This window comes from Chelonia mydas, chromosome 8 (genome assembly GCF_015237465.2).
Source record: "Chelonia mydas isolate rCheMyd1 chromosome 8, rCheMyd1.pri.v2, whole genome shotgun sequence".
In the NCBI taxonomy this organism is placed as follows: domain Eukaryota; kingdom Metazoa; phylum Chordata; order Testudines; family Cheloniidae; genus Chelonia; species Chelonia mydas.
Window position 1 is genome coordinate 98,987,348 of NC_057854.1, and position 26,171 is coordinate 99,013,518.

Below are 26,171 nucleotides of genomic sequence, written 5' to 3' on the forward strand. Positions count from 1 at the left end.
TTACGAATAAGGCCACTGTGCTCTCTCAGAGGGCTCTTCCCAAACGTGATTTACATCATTAAAATATCCCGAGTACATTTGCACTAAAAACGGCTCCACCGGCTTGAATAAACTCAAAGAGCTGCATCCACAACTGGTGAAAGTCAGAATAGCTCATGTTGCCTCAGGACATGGCCCAGATCCCCTTCTGTTCACCCAGAGCTGGGACCAGTACCCAGACCAAATCTTTGATGTTCATGAAGGTTTGATGTTGAGAAAACTTGGTTACCTTCCCCTGCCCCACTATCTTATTTTTCATGTCTCTGTATTTCCTGGTCTTGGCCAGGTCTGGAAGTGCAAGTGTTGACGTACTTGAAACGGCTGTTCTCATGGCATTTCCGGACTGATCAAGCGCAAAAATGACTAGAAATGTCATGAAAGGGCCTTTTTTCTGGTGAATTCCTGCCTGCCTTTGTAAATCCAAGAGGCGTGTATAGTTTACAGCCAAATGCTGAGTTCTTACGCTAACAGAACCCAAACCTTAAGTTTTGCCATCACACTGCTCCCTGTGGATGCTCCCACTCATTCACTTTTTCATATTCTTAAAAAAAGGAATACATTTCGGGGCCTGAATGTAATATCGCTACTGGATAGGATGTGATGCAGAACCACACCACCTAGATGGAGCTTGGGGATGCATGGTGCTTCTCAGAGCTCTTAGGAAGGAGAATTGTTATAGCAGTTGTCTGTCTGTCAGTCTATCATTTTGGGGTTTTACACTGCCACCCAACACCACAGTATTTCAGCTCCTTCCACATAAAATCAATGGCAATAGGAAAGTCTCTGGCAGACTCTGTGTGCAGGGATCATGACTCCTTCCCACCCCTTTATGAGAAGCTAGTGCCCACAGGAAGTCTTGGCCAGAGGTTCCTTTGCATTTTGAAGAACACAAGAGCTGTATAGACTGGTCATAATCTATCTCTTGATCTCTGTCCCCTTCATAAAATTATCTTAGTGTCTTTGAAGAAGATTTTTTTCTTTCTCCTTTTTAGGCAGCTGAAGATGGAAACCTTTCTGAGATCAGAGATAAAATGTGGTGCAAACCAAGATCTTTTCAGAGAGATCATACAATAATTTTACAAGTCATATCTATTGGAAAGATGGGTGGGGAACTTCCATGTGGTCTGGAGCGGAGTACTGCTTGGATTGCTCCTCTTGTGTGGAATCCATTCTGTGTACAGTGTGTGCACTGGTGGAATGCACTCCTGAAATGAATTATACTCTGTCTCTCTTTGAAAGAAAGAGGTTTGCAATAAGGCAGAAATGCACATGTATTTTTTTCACATGTAGGTTTAGATCTCAGAGACAGAACATGCTTAAGAAGGCAGAAATGACGATGAGGGACTGCACGGTTCCTAGCTAGAGGTATTCCCTTGAGAGTGTAGAATATGACATTTATGTCGTAGGAAAACTCTCTGTTGTAATCAGAGCTGTTCAAACTCAGCAGTGAAAGGCTGCTTGGCTTTGGTTTAACTTTGTATGGCTTTGTGCTTTCTCAGTTTTGCTTTGAGTTTTGAATGAAACCTCAGTTTCACTTGGTACAATGAGTTCTGTATTGTTTTTGGTATTGAACCATAAACCTGCCCAGGGTTCATTGGAAGTGGGCCAAAGCTCAGTTCAGACATTCATAAATAAGTATTACTTAGTTTCAGGGTTCCTTGCAAAACATTTTGCTCTTCCTTAGGTGCAAGTAGGGCCAGGAAAAAGAGATTTTACCTATCTAATAGTGAGAGAGGGAATGAACCATAGGTGACAGATGTTACCCACCTAAAGAAGAGCTCTGTGTAGCTTGCAGGCTTGTCTCTCTCACCCAAAAAAGGTGGTCCAATAAAAGATATTACCTCACCCCCCTTGTCTCTCAGATGTTAGTCACGTCACTTAATGCACTACTGGAAATGTCTCAGATACCATGATTACAAGGGTGGCGTAGTAGGGTCCTCAGTGGGCTTGGTGGCCTAGTGGATAGCGTCCACTCAGCTCAGGGAAGGGAAATGGTAGGGGAGCCCAGGCTCATTCACTCCATTGGGCTCTGACCCAGGGTCCCAGGAGGGTCAGCAGCGTTGACCCCTGGGAAAGATTGTGGACTGTCTGCGTTACCCTTCCTGGGTCACTTCTAAGGTTGCCAGGTGTCTGGTTTTTGACCAGAAAGTCTGGTTGAAAAGGCAGTGTCCGGTCAGATGTACTGACTGGACACCAAAAGTCCAGCTACTGTGGGTGGGGGTGGAGGTGCTGGGACATCAACCCGCACCAGCCCCTGCTCAGCCAGGGCCACCTCCTACCTGCATCTCATCATGGGCAGGCAGGCAGCTGGCTCCACATCAGGCTGCAGCTCCCAGAGCAGAGGGAGCCCAGCTGGAGTGCAGAGGGAGGTGGATAGGATCGTGCAACAAGGAATGGGGATGGGGGAGAGTAGCAAATGAGTGGGAGCAGGGACTCAAGGGAAGAGGCGAAGCAGGGGCAGGTCCTCGGGGGAAGAGACAGGAAGGGGGCGGAGCCTCAGGGGAAGAGGCGGGGCAGGGAGGGTCTGGTTTTCATACATTATAAAGTTGGCAATCCTAGTAGCTTCCTACCACTGCTCTCTTTGCTTCCAGTCCAAGATAAGAAGAAAGAATATATAAAAGGGAAGCCAAACCGTCAGCCCCAACGGGGCTCAGCATACAGTCCTTGGTGTCTTAGGGAGGCATCTCTAACTCCTTTTGCAGGAGCCTGCAGAGTAAACCTGCACTCCCAGCCTTCCCCTTCCGTGCTGGGTTGCTCCCTCTTCAACCCTGTCTCCAGTTGGAGCTTGCTCTGCAGGGTTGGAGGGGCGGGGCTATCTGGACCCATTATAGTCTTTTAACCCCTTCCGTCCCAGTGTAGGGTTTGTATACCCCATCACAGGTAGTGTAAGAACCTCTATATCAGTGATCCTTAAACTGAGGCTTGCGAGTTGCAAGTGGCTCTTTAATGTGTCTCCTGCAGCTCCTGCCTAAGTCATCCCAGACAGGTGGCTCTCCAGCCTCTTTTTGAAACCTCCAGTGAAGGAGCTTCCACAACTTCCCTAGGTATCTGTTCCATTCCCCCTCTGTTCTTACAGTTAGGAAGGTTTTCATGAGATTTAATCTAAATCTTCTGTGCTGTCATTTGAACCCAGTGCCCCTTGTCCTGCCCTCTGTGGCAAGAGAGAATAATTTTTCTCTATCTTTTTTTATGGCAGCCTTTCCAAGTATTTGAAGACCACTATCATATCCCCGTTAACCTCCTCTTTTGCATACTAAACATACCCACTTCCTTCCTTCAGCCTTTGTTCACACGGCTTGCATTCCATCCCTCTGATCATCTTTATCACTAACCTCTGGGTCCTTTCTAGTTTCTCTACATCCTTTCAGTACATTGGTGACCAAAACTGGGCACAGTACCCCAGCTGAGGCCTAACCAGTGCTGAGCAGAGCAGTGCTATTGGCTCCCATGACTTGCATGCTACGCCTCTGTTAATGGAACCCAAAATTGCATTTGCTTTTTTTGCAAGTGTCACATTGTTTACTCATGTTGAGGTTGTGATCCACCACAACTCCCAGATCCTTCTCAGCGGTGCTGCTGCCAAGATACTTATCTGCTATTCTGAATTTGTGCATTTGGTTTTTCTTCCCTAAGTGTAGCACCTCACCTTTGTCATTGTTGAATTTCATTTTGTTGTCTATAGCCCAGTTCTCCAATTTATTAAGATCCCTTTGAAGTGTTGGCAACCCCCAGTAGCTTTTTGTCACCAGTAGGCTTGATCAATATGCTCTCTCTTCCTATATCCAGGTAATTAATAAAGATGTTAAACCACACCGGACCCAGGACAGATCCCTGTGGAACCCCTCTTGATACCTCCCTCCAGTCCAGCATCATTCCATTAATAGTTGCTCTTTGTTTGCGGTTGGTTACCAATTATGTATCCATTTAATGGTAGCTCCACTGAGCTCATATTTCTTCAGCTTACTTCTCAGAATGTCATGTGAGACTGTGTCAAAAGCCTTGCTAAAGTCCAGATATATTATGTCCAGTGCATTCACCAAATCCAACAAACCAGTTACCCTGAAAAAGAAGGAAATCAAGCTGGTTTGGCATGATTTGTTCTTAGTAAATCCGTGCTGGCTGCTGCTGATCACCCCTTCATCCTCCAGATATTTGCAAATTGAATGTTTTCTACATTGATCGAGTAGCTTCCCAGGTATCAAGGTGAGGCTAACTGGTCTATATTTCCCCGGCTCCTCCTTTTTCCCTTTTAAAAAAATAGGCACCACGTTAGCCCTTCTCCAGTCTTCCGGGACCTCTCTGTCATCCATGAGTTTACAAATCTTATTGCCAGTGGCTCCAAAATTTCTTCAGCTTATTCTTTCAGCCCCCCTGGGGTGAATAGCATCAGGGCTTGCTGACTTGAATTCGTTCAAATTAGTCAGATCGCTGACATGTTTACTTACCCCAATCAGCATCTCTTCCCCTTTATCGTCTATGATCACTTTGCTCCTCATATTATTTTTTGTGTGAAGACTTAAGCAAAGTAGGCACTGAGAAGCTCCTTCTTATTATCTTCCGTTAACAGCTGACCTTCTCCATTGAGCAGCGGACCCACACTATCCCTGATCTTTCTTTTTTGTCTGACATATTTGTAGAACCCCTTCTTGTTGTCTCTAACATTTCTTGCCAGCTGTAACTGATTCCTTGCCGTGACTTTCCTAATTTTTCCCCTACACGCTCATGCTATTCCCATGTATACTTCCTTGGTGACATGCCCCTCCTTCCATTTCCTTTATTATAACCCTTTTGTTTTTTAGATAGCTAAAAAATCTCCTTGAAAAACGCTCTACGAAACAGAATAAATTAGAATGACACTGGATAATCCCAGCAGCATATATCTTGGAGCTCTGTATAACAACGAGACTTTCGCAGGTCCTTTCTGCAAACGGAGGACTAATGGGAGGACTAGAATAGACTTTACCACCTAGCAGAGTTCTCTGTCTAATGCCCAGGTTTGCTGTGTGTATGTGTCTGTGTGTTAGATTCAATTCAGGCTTATCAGCTCATGCTTTTAGCTCTGAAGGTCCCTTGTTCAGGTCTGTCAGCCAAGATGGCGGCCATCACATTTGATTCAGTAGCACAGGGAGAGCTGAATCCATGACTCCATAGAGTCTGACAGAGCATCTTAAGTGGATTGGCTCAGCTGGAAATCACTTTTTTGCATATGTGCAGATTATTGGTGATGTATTGAAGAAGCCCAAAGATTTTTTTTCTAGTTTCTAACATGTATACATTAATTATGTCTTAGAACATGTGCACAACATTTAAAACTGTAATTAAGAAAAATATTTGCAGATTAGCAAAAGTTTATCCAAACTATCAAAGCCCCTTAGGTTGCCAAACAGGGTTGGAAAATTTGGAGAAACAGGCTTTTCTCATGGGCAAAGAATTTCAAAAGCAATTAGTGATATTGGTGCATGACTTGAGATGTCTTAAAGAGGCTTGATTTTCAGAGGACTGGTTATCAGCAGGTTCTGAAAATCAGGCCCCTGTAAGTATCTTGGGTTGGGCACCTAAAGTCGCTAGTTGGTTTTGAAAATCTTGTCCACGAGGTTTCCAGTCCTTGCTGCTTCCGATGAGCCCCAAAGTATCACAGCAATAACCTTTCTTGGGATGTTTTGGCAGTTTCACTCTTAATCCTGGTAGGCACCAGGAAGTGCAGAAGAGTGAAACTTCAGATACACATCTAAAACTTCCACGAACTTTGTGCCTCAGACCCATCTCCATCTACTTATCTGGCCGTCATCTCTATAGTATGTAACCTCCTCACAAGCACTGATGGACTTATCCTCCACCCCACCCCTAAGAGGCAGAAAAATATTATCCACAGTGCAAGATAAGATACAGGGTAGGCTTGCCCAAGCTCTTAGACAAAGCTTTTGGCCAAGACTGGAACTGAATTTAAGCCTCCCGCATCCTCATCCACCAAACTATTCTTCCATCCTCAGGTTTGCGCTGTGCTCTGAAAAAGGAAGGGGGTTCAGAATGGGGGGCAGGCTGATCTAGCTAGCTGGTGGAACAGTATCATAGAATCATACAACTGGAAGGGACCTCGAGAGTCCAGTCCCCTGCACTCAAGGCAGGACTAAGTATTATCTAGCCCATCCCTGACAGGTGTTTGTCCAACCATCATCAGGACTGACCTGTGACAGAGGGAATATGGAGTGACAGAAGACCAAGCAGATGTAGCAAGTGAGGGAAGGGGAACGTTAAGAGACAATATCCCATAAATAGGTGGCTGTTTTCACCATGAATGGGCAGGGGGAGACCATGGATAACTAAATAGAGGGCTTTAAGGAGCGGCGACTAAATGCCAGTGGTTGTATCCAGTTGATTACCTAATGCCATGCTCCAAAGTGCAGGCGTTTTATTAGCTGAAACTGTTTTCTGCTTGTGTTCTCTGCAAACCTTGCCACAGGGACAAGAAGTACCTTGTCTGTGCGGGGCAAAGAATGGCACTTAAGCATGGTGTGTTGAAGTACCACTCACATTTAAATTCTACTTTTCAAAGCCCTGCTTCCTGGATACAAAACTTGTTATGTTTCCAACAGAAGGTTTACATAGGTAAGCATCAGGTAAAGCACAAGGGTGTGAAGCCAGCCGTGTATATAAACCATTAAACAATTTCAATGCAAAGCTGCTCAAAATGTCTATTAAACTTAACAGTACTATTAAAAGTTCACGTTTAAGGTTTCTTTGTTTCTAGCAAAGGTGCTTTGAAACATGAATAAGGCGTAAAAAATTAGCCTTTTCTCAGTACCTACTTTTACACCAAAGACAAAATGTCCCGGTCCATCCCCCACAATTGGTCTTGGTCCAATTCTGTGCTTGCTTTTAAATTTTCTGAAGTGTAAATGTTCTCTTTATGAAATGGGCTACAGTCCTTGCCCATGCAACTCTCTCCTAAAGAGGTGTTATTTTTAATATCTGAAGGGCAGTCATTTCATTTCATAAAGATAGCTTGTTCAGAGGGGGAAATAAAAATCTCACTTGACGAATGCAGCGTCTCCCAATGATCTTCAACTCCAGGGGCGTAGGGGAACGGGACAGAGGGCAGGGGCCATAATACTCTTCTGTATTCCCTGCCCTACAGTACGTGTGGCTTTGGATATCATTCCCAAAAACTAATTCTGTGGTATAACTGTAGCCACATAATAATGTTTTTAATACATGCACCAGCACAAGAATGCAGCGTAAAGGATGATATATTAAAGGCTGCTGAGGCTCTGTTAAGAGAAGGCGATGGTCTTTCACAGACCCATTCCGTTCTGTATGTTCGGTGGTAAATGGTTTAATAGGAGCCTGTCTGATGGGAAGGGGAAAAAAACAAGCAGAAACCCAATACTTGGAGTCAGCTAGTAAGACAAAACATCTCTGTTGGTGCAAATGGGCACACCTCCATTGCCTGCAGTCGAGTTTTTGATCATTCAGACCAGTAGTTGGCTCATCATCCGTCCAGCTTAAATGGGAATTTCTTACTGAAAACCTGTGTGTGGGCTCAAGGTGCAAAGCGTGGATTTGGCTCTATTTCCAGATTTTGGGGATGTAGGGTCCCCTAGGTGTTAGCAGTATGTTCGACCCATTATAAAGGTTTGCAAAAAGTGGAGCCCGATCTGGATCTGTCATCTGAATACTTCCCAGTTAATATTGTTTATTTCTGGGGTTTTGGTTTGGACTAATTGTTAATCATTTCTGATTCTGGGTCTAGGGGACATATATCTGGTTTACCGTTTTGGGAAACAGCTTAGACTAGAGGAATGGGAAATCTTTAGCCTTACCTATTAAATCAACACAGGAGCCATTCTCCAGAAATTGTTGGGGACTGACTGCTGAGCGGAGGAGAAATTGTGCAAATTTATTCTGACCACATTTCTCAACATCATGTTTGTTGTGTTTGGAATGGACTGTATAGCTTTGCTCGCTCTCTCTCTCTCTCGGCACATAGTAACTACACTCTATGCTTACCGGACTGATGAACCAAGGTTGTTTCATCTTTCCCCTCATATGAAGAAAAGGGAAGGAGGGGAACACCCTAAGCAAAACAGTCAGTTGTTCAATAAGCAAAAATGCTTTCTCAAGAACAGCATATATCTTACGAAATGTAACCCTGGCTGTGAAAGAAAATTAGCTGTGGATAGCTTGCCAGATTTATCTGGGTATATCACACTTCATCAATTCCCTGCCATTACAGAGGGCTTGTGCACTGGTGCATCTCGGTCTCTTCTCTTCTCTGCGAGTGGCACACAACGTGTTAGTCTTCTGAGGGCTGTAATGCTTTGATCTAAATTTGGTTGTTGGGTTTAGTGGATGGGTGTTGTTGATGGCCTGTGATATATAGGAGGTCTGTCTAGATGATCTGGAGGTCCCGTCTGGCCTTAAATTCTATGGCTCTATGACTCTAGAAACAATACATACGACCTTTCTCTTCACCATTTACAGATTAGAGCATAATTGAGAGGAGATGATAATAAAAATGGCAGAGCCAAAGAGGGAATCGCAGTCCAGAAGTCCTTTCATTGCATTATGCGGCCATCCATCATCACCAATGCTTCAAGCCCTGGTGGAAGAAGTAGTCTGATCTGATGCTTACAGAGATCCTCTGATTATAACCCATGTCTCAGGAGACTAGGATTTGACTCCCAATATGAACAGCCAAAATATAGAGGAATTTATTTTTTAGTGTTAATGTCATGGGACAAGGTAGGAACTTCTCTGGTAACAGAAAGAACAATTAGATGCCAAATGAATACTGGTTTTTTGGCAATAATATAGCAGTTCTGTGATAAAATGACTTGTTATTTCTTCCAGGTTTTTTATTATTTACATGTAAAATAGCTGTGCATGCAGCAGTATCCTCAAAGCAGAGACTGCAACAGAATGACCTTTCTCAACGGAGTTATGAAGTGTGACCTTCAGATGATTAGTTTCAGGGAATTTCTCCTGAACATTTGCTGGTTTTATTCTCAGGATTTATTGTACCCCAAATTTACCTTTGTGTGAAATTTGAATTAAATGGCTATTTTCACTTCAAAAGCACACGAAAAGTGCAACAGTCAAGGTTTCTTTTTTCTCATGCAAAGTTCCCTTCCACCCAAGAAGCAGGCCAGATTTTTGCCTTAAAAAGAACCTCTGTTTTCATCTAAAATTGGCAACGGGTTTGCTTGAAATACCTTTGCAACATTTTTTTTTTGCCAAGATCAGCTCATTTTAGTTCATCACAAAGTGCAAAACCACATGGGTTTTTACACTGTTTTTGATTTTCTCATGGCTATTCCATGCACCTTTTACTCCTGCATAATTCAAATCTTTCTTCTTCCTTCTCAGTTTAGTTGAAGTAGAATTATCCAGATAATAGATAAAAAGCTTTTTTTTTTAAATGAACAATAGTTATATTAAAGGTTGAAATCTTACAGATACAGAAACAACAGCCGTGGTTATATATTAATGAAGGGGAGTGAGATGCACTATAAGAATATGTCATCTAGGAGAAAAAAAAGGAATGGAAGATGCTGCAAGTTTAAAATGCTTAGGAAGCTCATTTCGTTCACCAAATCAGTCTGATGGTTCGGAGAACTAGGTTCTGTTCCTAATTTTGCCACTGATTTGTTGCATGACTATGAGCAAACCACTGCACCTCAGTTTCCCCATCTGTAGAATAGGAATAATGAGCCTTCCCCTCTGTTGCAAAATACTTTTGAGATTTCTGGCTAAAAAACCCCAGAAGGCTAAAATGAGAGATGACTATTTTAGTTAAAGGTTTCAGAGTAGCAGCCGTGTTGGTCTGTATCCGCAAAAAGAAAAGGGGTACTTGTGGCACCTTAGAGACTAACCAATTTATTTGAGCATAAGCTTTCGTGAGCTACAGCTCACTTCATCGGATGCATCCAGTGGTTAAAGTGTCTCAGTTTAGAGGGAAATGCAGGCAGAGATATTTTATTCACTATATCTACATAGCAAGAAGAATGCTCAGCACTTCTAAAAAGTGAGACCAGCGTGTCCTGTATTTCAAAAGTTAGAGACAGTGGAAAAAGGCGAATAATGCTTCACAGAAATATTTAATCAACATTTCAAACGTTTGGAAAATGTTGACCACTCTAGTAGCTGATCGAACCAAAAAAAGATCGAACCAAAAAAAGCAAAAAAATTCTGGACACATTTTTTGGTTGAAATTTTGAAAATTTCAAAATTGCATCCAGCTCTAGTGACAATGTAACAGGAAGTCTAATGACAGTGGTGACCCCTGTTTACCTGATTCCCTGTTCCATGCCTTAATTGAAACTATCCTTCCTCTCTGCAAGGAACTAAGAGGATTCTAGAATCCGCTATATAACCACTTTGAAACTCTCTGTCATATCCATACATTCAAAGGATGAGATGAGCTGAATTCCCTAAAGAGAGATTAACTAAAGTCAGTGGAGCTGCGTGGAGTTTCACTCACTGAGGATGTATTAGGGCCGGATCAGTGAGGTCTGATTCTCCATTGCCTTGCACCTTGTTTAGTCATTTACAACAATGCAAAGTAAGGGCAAGTTGTCCCTGGTATAAATGACAACATAAGGTAGAAGGTCCAGTGAATTAGGGCCTGGGAGTTTTGCCATTGATGTTAACGGGTTCTGGGTTGGGCCTCTAATCTATCTCCAGCAAAGCCTGGAGACTGATGACACATCAGCAAAATGGCAGCCCAATTTGTGAGAGACACCAGGACCATACACATCTATAGAGACAGTGACACAGTATTTCTTAAGGTGGAGGAGGGGAAGGGACAACAACAAAAAATACCAATCTTGTTTTATAAGCTCATTCCTTAATATATGCTCTTATAGGGTAAATATGTACTTAGCCATGTAAGGTAAAACTAATTGCTTCAGTTTTCCTTTCACTCAAAGACTGGAGATTCCCTCTACCTTAAAAAATAAAAAAAGTCCAATTTTGTTTCTTTGCTCTGCAGGAATCAGTTGCGGGGCATGCGGTGGGGTGGGTGTTTCAGCTGCCGCCTGGGCTTTTCTGGGTTAGTTTTCACCATGTGAAATTATGAAGTATATACTCAAAGGTTCAAACAGAGGAAAATTGGTGATTGCTGCAGACTCCGTTGGGTGGGTAGCAAGCAGTCTCTTTTAAAAAAAAAAAAAGTTTTCTTTTTTCTTCTTCTTCCAAGAGACTCTATGAGAATGAACTGGAAGAAGCATTTTTTTATTATATCCTGTAATCATATTTGAGCATCTTATTTTGGCTCTTTGCTGCAAGACCACCCTGAAGGTGGCCATCCTCCCACGCACACACATGCACAATTTTGCTATGCATAAAGCCATAAATTTATCACAAAAATATAGGAACTGAGGTTGCTGGAGGATTGCAAGGCAGTGTGCATCGAGATGGGAAGTCTGCATATGTTGGAAGGAATGCCATTTATTACATGCGTTTGCATTTTTATCACCTGCTTACCATTCCCACATAGGTAATAGAAATATACCCATTGCACAGAGCATGGTGGTGTAATGAAAAGATTTTATTGGCACAAGCTGGGATGGCTTGAGTAGCAAAGACATGAGTGAGTTCTGAAGGCATTCCCAGATGTGTGCCAAGAAAACATTTACACCCTATTAGACAATGAAGAAGATTCACAGAGATAATACTTGGGATAAAAAAAAATAGAGACATAAACCCTCATGTTTCAGGGCATCAGCCAACCCTAATTGTCTGGGTTTAGGGAGGAACATCTACTATGGGCATACTGTTCCCTAGCTGTTCTTCGTGGTGCTTCTTGCACCATCCTCTGAAGTATCTGGCACTGATCTCTTCAGAGGCAGGATACCACACTAGATGGACCAACTGGTTTGACCTGGTCTGGCAAGTCTTATGTTCTTTTATGAATTCTATATAGGTCATATATTATACATAGTTTGTAAAAGATTTGATTGGGGCTCTTTCTCATATCAGTCTGCCTATAATTCTGGTTTCTTAGTGACTGTTCCAACTCCTATTGAAATCAGTGTGCATCTTTCCTTTGACTTTAGTAGGAATTGGATTTGTCCCTTAGTTACTATGAGTCCAAAAAGAAGGGAAATTATAACTAATTCATTTTAGAAACCTCTAAAACTGATCTAAATTGGCTTTGTGATATCCTGGGCTGGAAACAAAAAGTCTTAACACATCAGAAAAGGAAGTTTCTGGGGTTTCTAATAGCATAAAGCTGCTGCTCCAAGCCTTAGGTTGTTCTGAGATATTAGACTTTAAACACGGCACTGGTCCAGAATTGAATCTACAGTTAACCTATAAATGTGCACCTAGGCTCTACAGAGGGATTTGTCCTGTTTAAAAAAGTCATTTGGTTTCATAAACGCTGACTGAAGTTTGAAAATGTGCTTGTAAATGAGCCTCATTAGAGCTGGTAGAAAAATGCCGAATAAGTGTTGTGTGAGAATTTCAAAACATGCTTACAAACATTTTTAAATTTGTTCATGATTCTTTTTTTTGTCAAAATCTTGAAAATTTGTTGTGTGAGCTACCAACACCATGGGTCCACAGAGCTACCATATTCCTCCTTCTATGTTGTGTGGGCAGGAGTGAAGCCCAGAAAATGGGCAGTCTTGGCTCCCCCCCCCACATTCCACTACATAGAGATCAGCATATCTATGCTGGTGCCCTGGGGGAGGTCCACTGAGTCAGGCGTAAGTGGGGTGCAGTGTACTTCTCTCTCCCCTGGAGCAAGTGAGACACTGAGTGACCCCTCCCCCCGGAACTATTTCAGCTATTTCAGGATATCCTACCACATGGGAGCTATAGTTCCTCATGTCCCCATCCTTTTCTATGGGCTGAGCTTCCCAGGCAGACTACATATCCCATGATCCATCATGGCCAGGGACTCCCAGGATGCAACCACCTCCCCTCACCATGAGGTGAGACCATGGTGCATTATGGGAGATGTAGTCTGACCAGAGAGTCCAACCTACAGAGGAGAATGGGATTATAAATGACTGGAAGTACAGCTCTGTTGAGGCACCATGACAGCATTTACAATTTGAAATATTTCAGTTATTTATTTATTTATTTTTCTTTTTGCCGAAAGGTTGATTTTTTTCCTGCAGGAAAAGGACATTTTCTGACCATCTCTAACTGAAAGTCATGGTCTGCCTCTTAGTTTGCCCCTGGGGCAGCACAGTGTTTGCCCGTGCTCAAAGCTTGTGGCAAATACATGATTTACACCAATATAATTATGATGGATTCTAGCAAGAGAAGGAGGACTGGAGAACACTCCACAATGTATGTGCCACATGTCAAAGTCAGTGTTAAACTAGGCCCAGTTCTGGAATGAGCTCTGTTTGCGTTGGGCCCTGCAGAGCCCCATGGTTGTAATCGGTGCCGTAGATTGTAAACTCTTTAGGGTGGGTATCTCTTTCTAAATGCTTGTGTGGTGCCTAGAAAGTGAGACATCCACGAGTGTGAATGGGGCCTAGTGTGTACTGCAATATAAATAACAGCAGGATCTTTCATTTTGCATTTTATGCTAACTGTGCAGTGCTGACATCCCAGTAACTTATGATCTGACCATGCAAAGTACCCTTGCCTTCAACAGGAATGGAGGGGGCTCCCCATAAGGGAATGCTGAGTGCCTTGAGAGATTGGTCCCATTGCTTTTTGCACCTGGGCTAACTTTGGTGGGACCAAGAGGTCAAACCACGCTCCTGCTCTCACTGAAATCAGTGGCAAACATTTCATTGACTTCAGTGGGGGCAGGCTAGGCCCTGATCCTTTTGAAACATGAACTCTTGCATACTGGGGCATGAGAAGGCCAATGAGCGAGTGAGGGGAAGCGGGATAATCAGGCCATGCCTTTCTGAGCCTGTGTGCTGCTGGGAAATGCATTAAAAAGCCCCAAGTGTGATCATTTATGGGTGTATAATTCTTATGATTATAGTTTTATGGAGCTCCTGACATAAAATCAAATGTAAAACATCCGGCTCTGGTGCTCCCAGCCAAATCAATAAGAGTTTTGGTATAGATTTCAATAGGAATAGGATTGGGCCTTTAGAGAATACCCGTGAGACCACCATTCCTCAGGTGAGATTTTCCAAAGGAGCCTCACTGAGTTAGGCACCCAATTCATTCAATAGGCACTGGGTGTCAAAGGGCCAGATTTTCAATTACTGTGTATTTATGTGCCTAAAGATGCAGATAGTCACCTACTGGAATTTTCACAACCACTTAAGCAGGTTTGGCACCTCAGAACACGTGGGTTTGATTCCCGGCTCTACCAATCCTTGTTAGGTGACTTTGGGCAAGTAACTTTACCCCAGTGCCTCAGTTTCCCCATATGTAAGACAGAGATACTGATACCGACCTCCTTGAGAAAGTGCTTTGATATCTACTGATGGAAAGTGCTATATAAGAGTTAGGTATTAATAATGAGAGTAATTAGCTTCAACTAGTGTGGCTTTAGCTTGTGGCCAGCATTAAGGTGGTCTGGGGGTGAGTCAGTAGGGAAGTGAATAACAACCTTTGACACCATTTGATCTGAATATGCTGGCCTGAAAATTCTCTAGTGATTAAGGAGTGGTATATCTTTTCAGCTGTTTTTTTCTTTCTGTGTGTCAGTGATCTGGAGCCTGCCGTAGAGTAACAGACTGTAGTAATCTCTTTCAGATGCTTCAGTGTCTGTCTGTCTATACCCTGGGCCAGATCACGAGTGAATAGGATCATGAAAACCAGAATAAAACAAAACAGCAGCCATTCAGTATGAAATGATGGAAATTGGTGGGGGGAGAGAGGCTGTTTTCTTTAATTTGGAGCGTTCATCGCTGCTTCTCAGTTGTCATTTATTAGGCTTTAGTGTGCTGCAGCTCAAATAAACCATGACGTAAATAAAATGGGGAAATATTTTGTCAGTTTCAGAAACTAGCCATGTGTTGCAATCAGATGTGCATGAATAAAAAAAATACCACCAAGAAAGGGCGGTGTATAATACCAAAGGAGGACTTGGCTCATGCTTTGAGGAACAGAACTGTGGCCCTTATTACTGGCTGACTTTCTCCCAGCACCCCTGCTTAAGTGTTTGGTCTTAAACTAGGTTCAAAGGGGGCAGATGACAAAAGCCCACAGGTAAGCATAAAAAAGGTGACCTTAACAGAGGTCTAGGTGCTGGGGGCGACATGGAAAATTATAGTAGGGCCTGAGGAGTGACAAGAGGGAAATCTGTGGGGGAATCTGCTCAACATCTTAAATGAGAGAGACAAGGTGGGTGAAATATTTGTCTTGGACCTACAGAAGATGGTCCAATAAAAGATATTACCTCACCCACCTTGTCACTCTAGTTTCCTGGGACGAACATAGCTACAACAACACTGCAAACATCGTAAATGCCTATGCACAAAAGCAAGTAACAATAGTCCCTCTAATTTTTGACAGGCCATGTGTGCAAAAAATTTCTTCTGTGCAAATTGTTGTGCTTCTGTACAAATTTGTGTGTGTGTGGTGTTTCACTGTGTGCGTGGGGTTTAGGATCAGTGTGCGCGCCCACACGCGCACAGCTTAGAGGGAACAGTGGCAAGGAGTACGGGGAATAAACAGGAAGAACTGGAAGTATTAGTACATAAGTGAAATTGTGACTTAATTGACGTCAAAGAGAGTTGGTGGGCTAAGTCTCATGACTGGAACTTTGGTATAGAGGGGAACAGCTTAGTCAAGTATAAGCAGGATAAAAAGGGAGGAGGTGTTGCATTATACATCAAAAATATATACACTTGTTTTGAGGTCCAGAAGAAGGTGAGAGGCAGACCAGTTGAAAGTCTCTGGGTAAAAGTAAAGGGGTAAAAGATAGGGGTCATGTCATGGTGGGGATTTAATATAGACCAAATCAGGAAGAGAAGGTAGATGAGGCATTTCTGGAATAAATAACAGAAATATCCAAAACACAAGACCTGGTTGTAATGGGGGACTTTAACTATCCAGCCATCCATTGGAAAAGTAATATGGCAAAACACAAAATTTCCGATAACTTCTTGGAATGTATTGGAGACAACTTTTTGTTTCAGAACGTTGAGGAAGTAACTAGGGGGGCAGTCATTTTAGACTTGATTCTGACCAACAGGGAGGAATTGATAGCAAATCTGAAGGTGAAAGGAAATTTGGGTGAAAGTGATCATGAAATAATAGATTTCATGATTCTAAGGAAAAGAAGGAGTGAGAGGAGCAGAATAAGGAGAATGGACTTCAAAAAAAGCTGACTTCAACTCACTCAGACTTTAGCAGAACTGGTAGGTAAGGTACAGTTCTGTTCAAAATATTCATCAATGATTTAGATAATGGAATAGAGAGTACACTTATAAAGTTTATGGCTGATACCAAGTTGGAAGGGGTTGCAAGTGCTTTCAAGGATAAGATTAAAATTCTAAGTGATCTAGACAAATGGGAGAAATGGTCTGAAGTAAATAAGATGAAATTCAATAGGGACAAATGCACAGTACTCCACTTAGGGAGGAACAGTCAGTTGCACACATTCAAAATGGGAAGTGACTGCCTAGGAAGGAGTACTGCGGAAAGGGATCTGGGGGTCATAGTGGACTACAAGCTAAATATGAGTCAACAGTGGAACACTGTTGCAAAAAAGCAAACATCATTCTGGGATGTATCAGCAGGAGTGTTGTAAGCAAGACACAAGCAGTAATTCTTCTACTCTACTCCATGCTGATTAGGCCTCAACTGGAATATTGTGTCCAGTTCTGGGCTCTACATTTCAGGAAAGATGTGGACAAACTTGAGAAATCCCAGAGAAGATCAAGAAAAATGATTAAAGCTCTAGAAAACATGACCTATGAGGGAAAATTGAAAAAATTGGGTTTGTTTAGTCTGGAGAAGACTGAGAGGGGACATAACAATTTTCAAGTACATAAAAGGTTGTTACAAGGAGGAGGGAGAAAAATATTCTCCTTAACCTCTGAGGATAGGACAAGAAACAACGGGCTTAAATTGCAGTAAGGGCGGTTTAGGTTGGACATTAGGAAAAACTTCCTAACTGTCAGGGTTCATTCCCTCTGAAGCACCTGGAATAAATTGCCCAGGGAGGTTGTGGAATCTCCATCATTGGAGATTTTTAAGAGCAAATTAGACAAACACCTGTCAGGGACCCTTACTCCTGATTCAGCACAGGGGACTGGACTAGATGACCGCTCGAAGTCCCTTCCAGTTCTATGATTATATGTTAATGAACATGTTGCTAAGGGCAAATCTGATCTTTCATGGGAGTGTTGAATGGAAGAGGCAGGAGAGCTGGCAGGGATGGATTACAGGGATATCCCTGATGGATTGATTGATGACATGATATCATGTATCTGCAAAGGGACTGCTAATCCCATGCATGCTGCAGAACTGTTCATGGGGCAGGGGTATTCAGCAACCACAAAAGCTATTGCAAGTAGTGGGATTACTCATCTAAAGGATGACTATCCAAATGAGCAAGAACTGGGCTTTTAGACTGTGGGCCGAACCCTTGTCTGCAATTTGTGCTATACAGCACTGACCATGCTGTATGTTATATAATATACCAAACCAAACAAAAAGAAAACCTTGCATTAAAAGAATGTTAAGGTTGCAATGTCAAGCACTCAAAAGTTGGGAAATGCCAGATTTAAGGTTGACCATGTTGACACACTCCATGGGAAATTTCAGTGAGAAGAGGTAACGTTAGGTGATATCCATGTCATCAGTGGCGGAACTCTGCGATCAATTTTAAAGACATGCAGTAATTTATCATACACCTTTCACCCTCTGCCCTCTCATCCATCTCTTTGACCATTTCAAATAATCCCATTTTCCAAAAAAATTGCCCCCCCACAAAAATATTTCTTCTTTGTTCCCCCAAATGTGGATTACCTGATCCTAATCACAACTGCTGGAGGACCATGATGGTCAGGATTCAGTTATAGATCAGTGCCAACTTTCCTAGACATACAAATGTCACCACATTCAATGGGAATTTGGCACCTACCTGCCCTTTGTGCATTAGAAAATCTCCTCCTTAATTATTTTTTTGATGAACAGGATCTTGACATCCCATTTTTTTATTAATTTTTTAAGTTTAGGAGCAACATTTTCAAAATCGGCTACTGACTTTGGGTGCCCAGTTTGAGACACGTTAAGTTTCTCAAGTTGACCACATCAACCCAAAGGTAGTGACCACTTTTGAAAACGTTAACATATCGTATTTTCTGAGTGATACAATAAGGGAAGTTCATTCCCTCTGAAGCACCTGGCATTGGCCATTGTCAGAAGACAGGATACTGGGCTAGATGGACCATTGATCTGACCCAGTATGACTGTCCTTATACTCTAAGTGGGGGATGGGAGGGAAGAGACTTTTTAGTCATTATTTGTAAAGAACTAATAAAGACTGGGAGATGTTACAAGAAGTCTAGCTAATAAAAGCAGCGTCAGTAAATAGGTAGATAGCATAAGGCCATTGATTGGTACATAAGTATAGGGTCTATTGATTCAGTAGAGGAGTTGTTATACACTGCAAATAGCTCTCTTTGGGCAGCTCTTAACAGGAGAGTCTTTGCAGATGTATCAATAGGGATTTTGCCTGAGAATGGACTTCAGGATTTGACTTAGCAATGTGAGACCTTGCTACAGCTGTCTGCAATTGAATCTTTGCTGGGAAGCGGAGAAAAATCACTGCTTTGTATTTTGTGAGAGGAGATGCTCAGGTTTGTGGATTAGCAATGTGTGAATTAGCAAGGCTCGGCTGCATTTAAATGTCTGCCCCTATGCATGACACAGTGTGTCTGTTTTAAATGGGAATATCGCACTCTGCCAGATGATGTAAATTTGCCAAGCACTGTTGACTTCAGTTGAGCGATGCCGATTTACACCCACTGATGTTCTTGCCCCTTTGCTTTTGGACTGGGCCTTAGCAGAAATTTAAAACTGCTCTAAAGTTTTTTAATTATGGCCCTACCACGGTTTCTGCATGATTTCCTGGAATTCATTGTACGTTCAGTAGGGCGTGTAAATCAAAGAGCACAGCACATGGCGGAGGGGGCTGAGCAGGAGGAGTTCCTGGATGCCCTCGTAAAACTTTAAAAGGCTTGAATGTCAAATTGAAACCCTTGGGGCCCTAAAACTTGAGTCTCAGGGCACTTCTACCTGCTGTTTCATCACATAAGCCTTTCACTGTTCATGAGCTGCAAACCCAAGATGATTATGACTTCCATTTCCCTGCAGTGTATTTAATTTCCCTTTACTGTTGTCATCATGCCCATGTCTGAACCACCTTTCATCTCCTCCTACCACTCATCATCCTTTCAGTTGCAGCCAGTGATGCATAGTCTTTTTAAATAGAGTGTTCCTTGTAGGCTCTTATATCAAAATCTGTTTAACCTCTTGTGCTTTCAAGCTTAAGGAGAAATCAGTGTGCATTAGCAGCTTCATGTGTAACTGCACTCAGTACGAAGAGTCAGGGAATATACACAGGGATGCTGGAGTGTACAGGGATAAACGCCATCAGGGATAGCTGGCTGGCTTGCTCTCTCACGTCAGTGGATTAAATGTTTGCACGCTGACTTTGACCCATTCCGACAGAAAATATCCCCGCTGGGCCAGATGCAGAAGGCTGTGGACGCTTGCTGTGTGCTGACCTGTAGAGGTTCTTGGAGGAGGACAAGCCAATGCAAATGCGTCCAGCACACCACCCAACACGCCCTAGGCTTGGTCCGTTTGATCATTCTCCACTGGGACTGTGGGGGATTATTCCAGATAAGGCTGTGGGCATGAAAGATGGCTGCAGTTTGACTGCATGGCTGGGATTGCTTCAAAGCATGATATAAAAATACCTGGTAGACTTAGGAAGACTCTGATCCCCTCTCCCATCACACCAAAAGCAGTTCTCCAGGGGCCCCTTCATCCCTGATCGCCATGGTTTTGTTTAGGGAGGAGAGTGCCTCATCCTCAGTGCTGCGGGGAGTCTTCCTCCTTTCTCTCTACTCCCCATTCATCTATCTATTTATGTGGCTACTACAAAATGGGGATGGACCTCATCCACTGTGGCTTCTGCTATGGTGTAATATAGCAGAATGACCCCATGGGGACACAGATGCTTCAGAGATGATTTATCTGATTGCAGGACACCACTGGGGCTCACTCCTGGGTCAGTGAAGCAGCCGCAAAATAGCTGAACTAACTTCCTATCAACACTCCGGGTTTCTGCTAGAAGTAGCTTTGGGTCGCTGCTCTCAGGTTATATGAAGTAGAATGTCCTTGTCCCACTGCAGGACGGAGGTGTTAGCAGAGCAGTATGAAACTGTTAGTTTTCACTTGGCCACCTGCAAATGTTTTCAGGGAAAATATACGAGGTGAAAACAAGTCAACCCCAACCCCAAATTAGCTTTTTGCTTAGTCAGGAAATGGGGCTCTTTGGGGGGCATTTTCAGGGACAGCTTGAATTTCTTCACATGGGTGAGCTTCCTTCAGTGCCTCTTACTGGACCAATCCTCGTCCAAACCACTTGGAAGCCCGCAGCAAGCTCTCACGGGGCAGTTTGTACAATCGGAAGAGGGGGTTCTGAATTCAGCTGTAATATCAAAGTTGGGAACTCCCTTATAAACTCTGAAATTCACACCCCCTGAAAACAATAAAAGAGAGAACTCTTTTTGACCATTCTCCCTTTTTTTTCCTAAAATGTTCTGCAAATAACCTACTTAGCAAAACACATTTTAGGTAGAAGTTAGTGAACGTCAGTTTCCAAACTGGATCCTATCATTTGACGACAAACCTGCAAGCGAGATGGAAAATATGTGATAAACTAATCTCCCTAAACCACGTATTTCCTAACACCAATGAGGCTCCTATCAAATTAGGGCTTCTTGTACATTTCCGGCCCACCCATTTATTTTACCAGCCAAGTTTTATAATATTATAAAATAAATAATTGAGTAGGTTTTTGTTAGGAGGTTCAGAAAGCCATCAGTATGTATTGGCTTGTTGTGTTTCAAAGCACTTTGTTAATGAGGGATGGTTAGAGAAAATAATTCCACCTCTCTTAATGTTTCCTCATATTTGGACCCATTTTTGACAATTCTGAAATATTTGATTAATTTTTGTTTCCACCGATGAGTTTTTACTTCCCCCTCACCTCTGACCTCCGCTTCTGGGTTTGGACATGGATAAGAGCAGCAGCGCTGAAATATCCTGGAGTGGGCTGATCCCTGATGTCTGTGGTCCAATCAGAAGCTGGGAGCACTGGAAATCCTGTAAGAGAATCTGTCTCAGAAAAATTAGTTGTTGGGGCTTGAGTTTGCAAACCGCAAGAGGGGTGGCTTCAGTCTGGGTTCCATTATATTCAAACCACCACTGTTTGTGGGAAAGAGATACTCTGCTCAAAATGTCCTGCTTTATCCTACCTTTAATTCTTATCCAACCCAAAGCTAAACTCTGAGCCCTTCAAGATGTCTCTGTCACTGACATTAATACGGTACATAAAATGTAACAGTGCATTGCCGCGGGTTTAGTAGACAAACTAGTAGACAAACATTGAAGATGTTCATCATATGTTGTATGATTTCCAGGTTCTCTTTCATTTGACCAGTATGGTTTTCCTTTTAGCCGCAGAAATCCCACACACACATTGGCCAGCTTCTATTCCCATTTATGCTGTGAGCAGAGTCTGGCCTATCTGTTCCACATATTGTTCTACTATTAGCCAAGTGAGTGATTCCTCTTGACTGAGCTCAGTATACCTTCTCAGTCCTTAGAAATCCCACTGAGCTGCAGCTTAGTAATGGACTGGTGAGCCCAAGGTGGTGGTGTTGGTTTTATACTGGATGTGAACCACATTGGGCATCTAAAGAAAATCCCATATAACTTCACTTCCAATTTGCGCACATAAACAAGTTAATAGCAAGCAGGAACCTTTTATAAGTCACTTTACTTTAATTGACATATCATTTTAATTGGCAATTATCTTAATTGATACACAGGGCATAAATATTGTGCTCTGGAAAGCTTCCAGGCCTCCTTTATTAGAGTATTAAGCCACAACATATGCAGATTATATTGAAATACCACTGTAGCATTTGTTGCAAGAAATCTCTCTCTCTTTCTCTCTCTCTCCCTCCCTCTCTCTCTCTTTCTTTCTAATATTGGAGACAGATGTAAAATATAAGACTATATTATATATATTAGCAGAAAAATGATCATAAAGACATATTGAATATAATTGTCAACATAGTCTCTTAAATAATTTCAAATGATCCCTTCTAAGGGGTTTCTACAAGTTTTAACACTCTACTTTTGTGGAAATCGGCTTTCAAGTCAGTCAGTGTGGAGATTAGATCCAAAGATTTAAAACCCCCAGAGATCAAAAGCAGATGCTCTTAGAAGACATTTCAGCCGAGACAGGCCGTCTGGGGACATTGTTTCAGCGGGAAAAGACAATTTATCATTAAAACATGAAAGCCTCAGTTCAATAATAACCAGATGTATATGAAAAAAAGATGGGTGTCAGGGTCTTGATTCATTTGTCTCCCCTTAGAAATCATCTTTATCCAGTACTTAGGACCCGAGTGCGGATTCTTTGATGCCAAGACATAATATAAGGAAAACTGAAACATTTCACGTTGTAAATCCTCAGCAATTGTCAAAGAAATTTTAATCATATAAAAATCCGGGGTGCCCTAGGTAAAGATAAGCAGCAATCAGCTTGAGGAACAGAGTCTGTGGGTTAGAATAAAGAGAGAGATGGTCTGGCAAGTGTATTCCAATGTTTTCTCCTTTTTCCATCAACTGTTCTTTCACATTCACAAAATTAAATTCAGCAACAATGCATTGCCTTGACATATAGGACCTTTTTTTCTAAATACTTTGCAAGCATTAGCTAATCCTTTCTCTATGTAAAATAGGTATTGTTGTACCCATTCACATGTAGGGAAACTGAGGCACTGAGGGAACAAGTGACTTGTCCACTGTCAGTATGAGAGTCAGGTAGCAGAACCCAGGAATCCCAATTTCCCAATCCCGTGCTCTAACCACTAGAGAGCATTCACTCCACAGTAAAGTATATAGTACTGTCACACAGGAAATCCAGCTGTAGTTCCCTATGTGTGGCAAGTAGATTGTCCTCTTCATTCTGCATTTTAGTTTTGGCTTACATGCCTTGCTATGGGATAGCAGGTGTAATTAATGACAATATTTGTTATGAAGTGTTTGAAATGCATCAGAGCAATCCTAATTCAGTGGGCTTAAGCTGCAGCTTAATAGTGTCTTGGGAAGGAGAGCAGCTAAGCAGTTGGAGCAGGCAACTCTTGCTTTTTAGTCTTGGATCTGCTACTGAATAGGTCTCAGATCACTCTGTGTGAGTCTCCGCTAACCCATCTGTGAAATGAATAAAAAAAAATCTTGCCTATCTCACAGGAACACTATAAGGTTTTGTGGATGAAAAGTGCAACATACATATTCTTCTTACTGCCTCAAGAACTCTGATTTCTTATTGTGCTGGACAGAGCTGGTCTGGACTTCTCCAACTAAACATTTTTTACTTTAGAAAATACCAATCAATTGAAACACAAACTGTTTGTGGGAAAGGATCTGCTTGGATGCATCGCCTGATTTGAAAAAAAATGGACAACAATGGTTACAAAGTGCCAAAATGTTCCATTTTGACATTTTCAAAATGAAAAGGTTTGTTTTCTCGTTCAAAATACCCTTTTTCCAGTTTGAAATTTTAGTTTGTTGTTGCTGTTAGTAGAAATAAAGGTTAGAAAAAAAAAAGTCAAAATGAAAATGAAATATCTTCAAAATTATCAAAACAAAATGTTTTGACAAACCAGATCTGATTTTTATTATTATTATTATTTTATTATTGATTCATGAAAATTTGGGATATTTCAAATGTTTGTTCCAGTTTGGGACAGGAGACAACTAAAAATCTCAAACACTTGAAGGATGGGAAGACTACTTTCTTTCCAGCTATAGTGCTGGAGCAAAGGGCTGAGCAATGTGCCAAATTGTTTTTGCATGCAGGTGTGTGATCAAGAACCTACAAGGTATGTTTGTGGGGCAGGTGCTGGGCCAACTGTTCCAACTAGGCAGGCAGGGCTGTATCCTGTACATTTTAATATTCAAGGAAGGATCTTGTATCCACTTCCCATCCTAGGGCACTCACATACCCTTCCCCTACCACTCCCAACCAACCTGCTCACACAGAGTCCAGGCAACCTTTATTGTTTCCAAGGGTTTGGGGGTGGTTGCTTCGTTTTCTAGTCTCATCCCCATTTGGGTGTCTGGAGGTTCCTGCCCCAGGATTATCAGAATGTGCTATTGGCTAATCTTGCCGGGAACTCAGCTGCCTCTGGGCATGGTTGCCTAGCAACCCAATGACGTGGGCTGGGCCCAATATACCCGACTAAGTGACTGTGCTCCCTGATTGGTCAGAAGAGCCGACAGATCACCATTTAAGCCCTGGAGCCACAGCAGCACGGTGGCCTCTCAATGCATTCCACGTGTGCAGCTGCCCCAGACCTGCATCTTGTCCAGGCCTTGCTTCCCCCCCTCCCCGCCTGCTTCACTCCAGCACTGGTCCCAAGGAGATGGCGGCTGCTGTGCATGTGTATGGTGGCTCCGTGGCTTCTGCGGACAAGAGTTCCCTGTTCTAGCTAATGCTAGGAGATGCTATTTCTCGGGACTGAGTGGCCCATGGAATAAAGTGGTGGGAGTGGGTTTTGGAGCAGCCCTTTGTACGGTCCCTATTGTACAGGAAAAGATGTTTTGGTGAACTACTTCCTGAAATGTCGGCCCTTCAGAGAAGCCATTACAGGATCTAAGCAGAAGAGAATGGAACGATTGGAAAACATGAGCCCACTTCTCTCAGTCATGAAGCCTTGATTAGAAGGGCAGTTTCGCTGGTAACACACGGTACTTGTACTCTTCTCTCTCAAAAAACATATGTATTAATTGAAGCATTAACAGAGTATACAAAGGTGGGTCACACACCGGCAATATACAGATCTTCTTAGGAAAATGAATTCCAAAGAGATGAATGCAGTATGGCAGGTGATCATAGGAGCAAGAGCTGTGAAGACTACAAAGCAGCAAGAATTCCTGAAATTAGAATCCAGTTGGGTGACTGCTTTACGTCCTTCTGAGATGGCAGCGGAAGCTGCATATCAGCCAGGTCACATCAAGCTTCAGTGACCACTCGCAATCACATCCAGCTGGTGAAAACACAGGAACAAGAGGTATGACAGCTATCACGGAAAGCAGAGACCACGTTAGCGGAAGCTCAGACAGAAGAGCTCACTGACACAAAAGTTGAGGAATCATCACAGCCGGGCAGTATCCAGCCCTAATTCCTGCCTGCCTCTGAACTCCTGATTCCAAACTCCTGGCTTCAACCACTGGCTTGTCTCCTGACCACTCCTCTGGTTCCACTCGTCAATTTTTGCTTTGACCACTAGGTCAGACTCCTGTTCCAACCCCTAGGTGGTACTGCTTACACCTTGGGGTGTGTGACAAATCTTGTCTTGTGGCTTTGGGGTGGGTGAGTCACCAGCTGAGAGCCCACGTTTGATGTGGGAGCAGAAAGGAGTGACACACTCCCTTTCTACACTTATCAGCTCAGTCTTTGGCTGTACTGTGCAAACAGCATATAGCATCCCATAATCCCTAGTGTGCCATACTGACTGTCTAGGTAGATACTTACTTATCCAAGGCCAGTGTAACTATAATACCCTAGCACATGTTTAGCAGTAGTTGATGAGGAGCTTCACTAGGGATTATGAGACAAATACCCAGTAGAGCTAGGGTTTAGGGAGAGTGTTTCCCTGGCCTGCTGCCCCACATGCATTCTGCCCCCATGAAGGCCTTAAATGGATTGAGGGTGCTGGAAATGATGGGCCATAAAACATACATCACAAGGTATCCCATGGGGTAAAGGGAGAAGAGCCATCTGGACAGAGGAGGAAGGCCTGCATCTCCAATAACCAGAGCTAAGTGGCAGGGTGAGAGGAGGTAGCTGGGTAAGATAAAGGGGGTGGAAGGGAGGATGGGCAGTGTGATTAGAAACTACCCAGCCACGCTGAACATTGTAGACCTGAACCAATGTTTAG

At 42.8% G+C, this 26,171-nt stretch overlaps 1 protein-coding gene and 1 pseudogene across 1 annotated transcript in view; both read left to right on the plus strand.

The window, feature by feature from the left end:
- The window catches only part of TRABD2B (TraB domain containing 2B), a 407,706-nt gene that overhangs the window by 73,612 nt on the left and 307,923 nt on the right, over positions 1 to 26,171 (plus strand). The gene's annotated exons all lie outside the window — the stretch shown is intronic.
- Positions 19,102 to 25,412, plus strand: LOC102936720 (annotated as a pseudogene).